We start from the raw sequence: 9,608 nt of genomic DNA on the forward strand, positions 1-9,608 counted from the left end.
CTGCAGGTTTGCTTAGCATCCCAGCTTATGTAAAGTACTGATGGTTCTCTCCATCTGTTTTCATTGGTATCATGAGATATTCTTCACAGATTTATTCTTCAGAGTTTAGCAGTAAATTGATTGATGGTTCTAATTTTCTATGTGATGAAATTTAGTATTTTATTAAAATACACAAAAATGTATGCAAGCTATGACGATCTTTCTGTTTATTTCTCTTTTTTTCCTTCCTTTCTTCCTTCTCTTCCTTTCTTCGAGTAGGGGGAAGTGGGATTGACTAAGACAGGGAGAAAAGCAGTTGGTTAAATCAGACTTATTAATCAATCATTTTTTTAGCTTTTATTTATTTATTTATTTTTCTTTATTCATTTATTCATATGTGCATATATTGTTTGGGCCATTTCTCCCCCATGCTCCCACCTTCTCCCTTTGCCCCCCAACCCCTTCACTTCCAGGCAGAACCTGTTCTGCCCTTTTCTCCAATTTTGTTGAAGAGTAGACATGAAGAAAGACAAAGCATTTTTGCTAGTTGAGATAAGGATAGCTATACCGAGAGATTCCTAGCATTGCTTCCATGCACAAGTGTATTACAACCCAGATTGATTCATCTCTACCTGACCTCTTCTTTACTTCCCGGTCACCTTCCCATATTGACCTCTGTCATTTTAAGGTTACTGTATTAGCTCCTCTGCAGTGGGGACAAACACTTTCAAGTTTTGGGTCTCCTCCCTATCCCCATTCCTCCAGTATGTGCTCTGCCCTTAGCGTGTGACCCAAGTCCAACAAAATTACTGCCTTTGTCCTAGATCTAAAGTCTGCATATGAGGGAAAACATAAGGCTTTTGGTTTTCTGAGCCTGGCTAACCTCCCTCAAGATGATGTTCTCCAATTCCATCTATTTACCTGATAAGATTTCATTCTTCTTCATGGTTGAGTAAAATTCCATTGTGTATAAATATCACATTATCTTAATCCATTCATCAGTAGTGGGGCATCTTGGCTATTTCCATAACTTGGCTATTGTGAGTAGCACTGCAACAAACATGGGTATGCAAGTGCCTCTGGAGTAACCTGTGTTGCATTCCTTTGGGTGTATCCCCAGGAGTGGGTTTGCTGGATCATATGGCAGATCTATGTTTAGATTTTTAAGAAGCCTCCATATTGTTTTCCAGAGTGGTTGTACTAGCTTACATTTCCACCAGCAGTGTATGAGGGTTCCTTTTTCCCCACATACTCGCCAACACCTGTTGTTACTGGTGTTTTTGATGATAGCTATACTAACAGGGGTGAGGTGGAATCTTAGTGTGGTTTTGATTTGCATTTCCTTTATGGCCAGGGATAATGAGCATTTTTTCATGTGTTTTTTGGCCATTTGAATTTCTTCTTTTGAAAAAGTTCTGTTTAGTTTGGTTGCCCATTTCTTTATTGGTTCATTGATTGGGGGGAGTTTAGGTTTTTGAGCCCTGTATATTCTGGTTACCAGTCCTTTGTCTGATGTATAGCTGGCAAATATTTTCTACTACTCTGTGGGTGGTCTCTTCAGTTTAGAGACCATTTCTTTTGTTGTGCAGAAGCTTTTTAATTTTATGTAGTCCCATTTGTCCATCTTTTCTCTTAGTTGCTGAGCTGCTGGGGTTTTATTTGAGGAAGTCCTTTCCTATACCTATTGCTTCTAGAGTATTCCCTGCCTTTTCTGTACTAACTTCAGAGTTTCAGGTTTGATATTAAGGTCCTTGATCCATTTGGAGTTGATACTAGTATAAGGTGATAAACATGGATCTAGTTTCAGTTTTTTGCAGGCAGATAACCACTTTTCCCGGCAACATTTGTTGAAGAGGGGGGCTGTCTTTTCTCCATCATATGTTTTTGACCCCTTTGTCAAAAATAAGATAGGCATGGCTGTGTGGATTCATATCCAGGTCCTCTATTCTGTTCCACTGGTCTTCATATCTGTTTTTGTGCCAGAACTATGCTATTTTTATTGCTATTTCTTTGTAATACAGTTTGAAGTCAGGTATTGTGATAACTCCAGCATTGTTCTTTTTGCTGAGTATTGCCTGGCTATTTGTGGTCTCTTCTGTTTCCAAATGAACTTTAGGGTAGATTTTTCAATCTCTGTGATGAATGTCATTGGGATTTTGATGGGAATTCTGTTAAACATGTAGATTGCTTTTGATAGTATAAACATTTTTACTATGTTGAGTCTATCAATCCATGAGCATGAGAGATCTTTCCACCTTTTGTAGTCTTCCCCGATCTCTTTCTTGAGGGGTTTGTAGTTCTCCTTGTAGAGGTCATTTTAAATTTTGAATATTTCTGCTGCTAATCTATCCATTGAATATCATTGTCAACAATAAATCAGGTCTATGGTATCTGCACAAAATAAATAATTCAATCTTTTCATATTCAGATTGCAGGGAATCATAGTTCAGTATTGAGGTTTTAGTTAAGACAAGATCCCAAGTGTAAATAGTACTTCTTATATTTTTTAAACAATCAGAATATAAAAGTCAATGAGTGGTAGCAAACCAACTGAAGAGATTCAAATTCAAGTTCATGTCAATTCATTTGAAAGGTATCAAAAACTAGCTCTCATAATGTATACATGCTGAGACAAAATGACAATCTTCCCCATCAATTTACATAATTTTATTAAGTCATTCATGATATGCATCAGATTATCAAAAATCACTTTTATGACTTATTTGATGGCTATCTATCAAATTTAGAAGGGTTAGACAATTCACTATCTTCCAGATCCAAGATATTTCAACATATTATTATGTTGGAAGTATTTTTCATTCCAACATTCCTGACTCTCTTGCTTAGAATTACAGATGTTGATTCTACTAACAGTGTTCCTGTTGAAAGTTTCAAAGTCAGTAAGTGCTGTCAAATTTCTGTCCTTAAAGTGAACATCAACTTTGTTGCAATAAGTCAGTTATTTAAGAGAAGAAATGGCAATGGAAAATGTGTTTCCCTTTGCCTCTAATAGTTACACTTTAAGTTTATGTTATGAGGTACATAATATTACATGTATTTTGAACTAAGAGAACAAATCGCTCCAAAACTTTTTTTTAAGGATATGCTGCTCTTGGCATAACTGTTGTATCTAAATGGCTTCCTTGGGAAATGACATATTCTTATCTGACTCTACATCATAGCTCAGTTGATTGGCCCAGGAGTGGATACTTCATTCCTGCTGGGCCAAGTAAAGCTCTTCCATGGATATTTTTGGGCTGAAACAGAAAAAATAGGTCAGTCTTTTGTTTTGGTGGAAGATATGATATGGAAACTCATGAACTACTCATGACTTTATCCAACTTTCTATGGAGCAATCTAGAAATGGTGATGGCAACATGCAAAAACATGAGAGATAAAGACAGTTTATATCCTAAAGTTTTGGACCCAAGGAACATCAAAGATAAAGACAGGTTATATACTTCTTGGACCCAAGAAGGGTAAAAATAAGTATATTTTTAAAGGCTGAGGTTTTAGAAACCAAAAGTTCAATAAGTACTTTTTCATTCACCTGCACACTTTTTAAAGATGATGAAGCACTGCTTTTGGGGTCAGATCAAGTGATCATCAAGACTTGAGCCTTAGGGTTCTTGATAGGGAAATTCTGGCATACACATCCTAGGGCTTTGGCTATTTCCATTACCATTCATTAACAAAAAAGCACAGGAGAGACAATCTGACTCACTGAAAGTTACGAGGAAAACAAAAGGTATCTGGTATATATAGCTTTGTTAAGAAAGACAGCCTCAGGACTGGTGGAGTGGCTCAAGCAGTAGAATGCCTGCCTAGCAAGCATAAGGTCCTGAGTTCTAACCCCAGTATCACCAGAAAAAGAGAGAGAGAGAGAAAGAAAGTTCTCCATAGACTTAGTAACATGAGATGTCTGAAGATCGGATAATACAATTTGGCAAATTGCTGCAAACACTGTCTCCCCTAAAGTTGTAAGCTGACAAGTAGAGTATTGGCTCCTAGCAATTGGAATAGGTATACTCCAGAGCTTGAATCTGGTAAGAACAAGATACACAGGCAAGCATGAAATACAAATCATGTCATTTCAATGACTCTGCATACAAGTTAAATATTCTTAGAGTTGCACTTGTGTTATAATGATAAATAGTGAAATTCATGCTACTACTTTGATTTTTTACTCACAACAATACTAAACAGCAAATTAAAAACACCATGAAAAGTTATGAGACCATGGGATAAAGGAAAAAGCTTTATATTTTAGAAACTTTCATAGCATTTTTTTCCTGCCTTTTAAATAAGGGATCCTATATTTTTATTTTTCATCAAGTGCAAGAAGTTATGTACCCAGCTTTGGTAGCAAATTAAAGGCAGAATTGGTCCTTGGGACCAAGACTTAATAGTGCCCCCAGCTCCTGCCCTCTCCTTTCCATTAGAGCCCCATCTCCTCAGTGTGTTCCACCTGCTGAGTTTCTTAGGACAGAGAGGGGGTTCCTTCTTGGCTTCTCTACTCTTCAAATAACCAACAGACCAATTACCAGAAGTTCAATTGCTTTATCTTAAAGAAACAGATTAAATTCTAGTTTAGTGCCAGAATTTGAAGTATTTTGGTGGCTCAGTCATATTGATTAGTTCAAAATTAGTTTTACACTAAAAGTAAAAAATTTTAAACCAAAATGTACTCAATATACAAACCCAAATAAATTCATTTTGACCCTTACTTTACTTTCTCATGAATCAAAAAAGAAAAAATTCAAACTTTGCAATGCTGCCCTTTCATGTGTGCTTTCCTTATTTGTCCAATATAGTTATAAAGGGAAATTAGTTAAAATTATAGCAGTTAATTGGGTTTTTTTTCCAAGAGAATCTTTAATCAGTTTAAATGATGCTATGGATTAAAATCATGTCAACAATTTGTGTGCCAAAACTATATGGCTATCATTTTCTGCGAGGTCTAAAGTACACTATACTGGCCTGTTAATGTCTTGAGGAACACTTACCCTTCATTCACCAATCAACCCTGACTTGTTCCTAAACAATCAAAGAAACAATCCCAAGGTGGAGCCTGACTCGTATTAGAAAACTAAACAAATAAAAAAGGCTTTACATGATGGTCAACTTGAATTATCTATTAACTTTCCACTCTGCTAAATGGCAAGATCTGCCTTACCAGAGAGGAGATCCTCCTTTCAGAAGTCCCTCTAATAACCACTGTCCTATTCCGATTCTCTGAGCTTGTCTACATATAAATGACATTGAATGGTATTGTCCTTCTGTGCCTGGCTTATTTCCCTAAGCATAATATCCTCCAGGTTCATCCTTATTGTTACAAGAGGGGAATAGTTGCAAGGTACAAGTTTTCAAACACAAGATGAATAAGCTCTGTTGTTTACTTGAAATTTGTTATAGGAGTAGATAGGATACCAAAAAAGGAAGGAAGAAGGAAGGAAGGAAGGAAGGAAAGAAGGAAGGAAGGAAGGGAGAGAGGAAGGAAGGAAGGAAGGAAGTAGAGGAGGGGTGCTGTGTGGTGATAAATGTAATTAATCAGACTATGAAAATTATTACTCAATGTATATGTATATATCAAATACACCCCTTGTACACTTTGGATATATGCAATTTTCACCAGTCAGTTTTACATTAATAAAGATGGGAGTGGGAGAAACAGCCCTTCTAAAGAACAAATTGCCTTCTGAGTCCAAGAAGCTGAGTAACTGGGATGTTGACTAAAAACTGTGTGCAGGATTCTTACAATATGAGTGTGTCAGCTTTTTCATCACTGTAACCAAATACCTGACATAAAAATATTAAGGAAAGAAAGATTTATTTTTGGCTCACAGTTTCAGAGGGTTCAGTCTATCATCCTTGGAGGGCCTGGTGGAACAGAGCAGCTTGAATCATGGCAGCCAGAAAACAGAGACAGAAAATGGCTATACCAGGTGACTTTCTCTTTTTCTCTCCTTTTATTGTATCTGGGCCCCCAGCCTATGGTAGGGTGCTGCCAACACTTCAGGCAGATCTTCCTCTCTTAGTTAATCCTTTCTGGAATGCCTTCCCAGACATGCCACAGGAGTGCTTTACTAATCTCCTAGGCACTTTTCAATACAATCAAGATGAACCATCATAATGAACAAAGCCCTTGACCCATCTCAACTTTACCCCAGGTGCCTTCCAAACCATCTTCACCTCCCCAAATGAGCTATTTGCAGGATTGTCCTGCTTCTTCTGGCTCAAGATCCAGTAATGGCTTTGTGCCATTACTGAAAGCCTTCTCTGCTTTCAGAGAAAGGTCATGCAAGTGTTTGTAATAGTGGAACTACTCTATGGGACCCAGAGAGGAGGAAAAGGAAAAGAGAATGATACAGCATCAACCATATCAAAATACATTACATCTGTTCAGGTAGAAGTTATAATGATATATACCAAAAGCTGTTGAATAATGGGGGATGGGAGGGAAGGGGTTGAACTGAACCAAGTATACTCACAGCAGGGATACATGGAGAAACCCCTTTGAACATTGATTTTGGAATTAATAATGAAAGACGGGACTGTAAAATATGTACCATGGGGAGGGGTATCTGTGGGAGGGGGGAGGGTGAATGGAGATGAAGGTGAAGGCATATGGTTGATGGGCTTCATATACATATACAAAATAAAACAATGAAATTTCTTGCAACTACTTTAAGTGGGACACGGAGGGGGTTGTGGGTGAGGCGGAGATGGTGAGGGTGATCTAAACAATATACAATGTATTGTATAATGTATATATACCTATTCAGAATTGTCACAATGTACTAATAAAAATGAAATTAAAAAAAAGAAAGGTCATGTAAAGTACTGGGATCTGGGTGCTAGGCCTGCAGGGGCTGTCATTGCAGATGAACACTGATACCATTTTCCCATTCTGTGGATTGCTTTTCACTTGCTTCATACTGAAGCTGAGTGTCAGGAAAGTAGCAAAGGTTATTTTTGCTGCTGAATAAAAATTTTCCAAAGCCATAAATTCATGAGGATGTTTTCCATTTCACCCTTGTGTCTGCCACTGTCCCCTCCCCTTTTTATATTAAAACAAACAAATAAACACAAGCTTTCGATTTGCCCAACCTGGACTTTCTAGGGTTGCTTTTATTTTTCTTATTTATAATATTTCCTCTTTATCCCTGGAGAATATATTCCAAGATGTTTCCCAAATGCCTGAAACTGCACATAATACTAAACCCTATACTCACCCTTTTCCCTATACATACATACCTATAAGATTTAATTTATAAATTAGGCACAATAAGAGATCAATAATACTAATAAAATACAATGATTATTACCATATGTTGTAACAAGTTATTTAAAACTTACAAATTACTTTTGAAATTTTCCATTTAACTTTTTCAGATCACATTTGACCATCTATACCTGAACCCTGAAAAAAATGAAACCATGGGTAAAGGGAAGACTATTTAAAACTATTTTCCTCAAGTTGCTTCATATGTTTCCTGCATGTTCCTACAAAGTGTGACATTAAATCATAAGTATTAATTTATTTGAGTCAACACACTTAAATGTTGAAAGTTTCTGGCCTTAATATCTCTAATGTCGGGTGTGTGTGTGTGTGTGTGTGTGTGTGTGTGTGTGTGTGTATAATGGGTTTGAGAAAAGTAGCTCATATGTCAATACCATCCAAGGTTCAGGGATTTTTTGATAGGATCCAACCATATAAAAGCATATTAAAAAGGAATATTCATAGCATGTAACACAATGACTCTATTAAACTATTTAAAACTGTAGAATACCTTGAAATGCAACTCATTCCATGTGACAGCAGGAACATCATTCAAACTATAATATTAAATAATTTTTAAACTCTTCTATAATTCTGTATGGACATACAGAAAACAAAATGTATTTTCCTAAAATCATGGAAAAAATATTTCTAAGATTAAAATTCTTACTATAAATGGTAATCAATTTTTAGAAGAAATGTGAGAGAATGTTTTCATGACTTTGGAGTAGTCAAAGATCTCCAAACAAGGCTAATGATAACCAAAAGATAAGAAATTAGACTACATCAAAACTGAGAACTGCTGTTCAACAAAAGACACTATTAAGAGAGTAAAAAGGCACCACATAAAATGGAATACATTTACAATACATGTATCCAATACAGGATCTGTATCCAAAATATATAAAGAACTGAAAATCAATAAGAAAAAGACAACTCAATTGCAAATGGAAAAAATGATTTAAGTAAACATGTAAAGTGCAAAGTTTAGGTGTCATGATTATAGAAATTAAAAGCATAATGCAATACCACTAAATCCTCAACAAAAAAAAAATCCAGTGTTGGCAAGAATGTAGAGCAATTTAAACTGTCATACACTGATGGTGGGAGTTTAAATTGATGTAAACATACTGAAAGTGTCTGGCAGCATTTACTAATGCTAAACATATGCCTATAATATGACCCTAGATACACAAAAGATGTGTGTACATATGTTCACCAAAAGACACAAAAAGAATGTTCTCATAGCCCAAAACTGGGATTTACCCAAATGTCCATCAAGAATAAAATGAAAAATAACTTGTGGTATAATCACATAATGGAATACTATTTAGTTATAATATCCAATGATACTATACAGAAGAATATGAACAATTCCAAATCATAGTACAGATTAAATCTTATCAACAGAGTCCTGAGTGAAGGAAGCCAGATGCCAAAAAGTAAAATACTAACTCAATTTGTATGAAGCTCTTGATTATTTCTTGATCTGGGTGTTTATATGGGTGTGTTCATTTTGAAAAAAATTATCAAACTTCATACTTATAATTTATGCAATTTTCTGCATGTATTTTAGACAGAAAACTGAAACTAGATTCATGTCTTTCATCCTGTACAAGTATCAACTCAAAGTGGATGAAGGACCTTAATACAAGACCTGGAATTTTGAAGCTAGTGCAGGAAAGAGCAGGGAATATTCTGGAACTAATAGGCACAGGCAATGACATCCTAAATAGAACTCAAAAGGCTCAGCAATGAAGAGAAATGATTGACAAATGGGACTATATGAAGTTAAAAAGCTTCTGCATGACAAAAGAAATGGTCACCAGATTGAAGAGGGTGCCCACAGAATGAAAGAAAATCTTTGCCAGCAATACATCTGACAAGAGATTAATTACCAGAATATACAGGAAGCTCAAAAAACTAAACTCCCAAAAAATCAATGTCCCAATGAAGAAATGGGCAAATGAACTGAAAAAAGCTTTTTCAGGAGGAAGAAGTCCAAATGGCTAAAAAACACATGAAAAAATGCTCACCATCCCAGGCTAGAAAGGTCATTCTGAATTGATGACTAGAGGGGCAAAAATGGACAGAGTTTAGTTTTAAATTTTGAATTTTAGATGTCTTAAAAACTAGAAGTGTTTGAAAAATTAGAAATGGCTTCAGATATCATCAAGGGACTGCAAAGACACAGCAATAAAATGGCTTTAATGGAACATAGCACTAGCAGTCAATAGAAACAATGACAGCTAATCAGGCCCATGTGACTCTTTCACCATTAATATCACCATTTGCTAACTTCAGTCACCATCCTTCTAGACTAATGCAAAGAAGATACGGACAGTTT

Source organism: Castor canadensis, chromosome 1, assembly GCF_047511655.1.
Source record: "Castor canadensis chromosome 1, mCasCan1.hap1v2, whole genome shotgun sequence".
NCBI classification, from domain to species: Eukaryota; Metazoa; Chordata; class Mammalia; order Rodentia; family Castoridae; genus Castor; species Castor canadensis.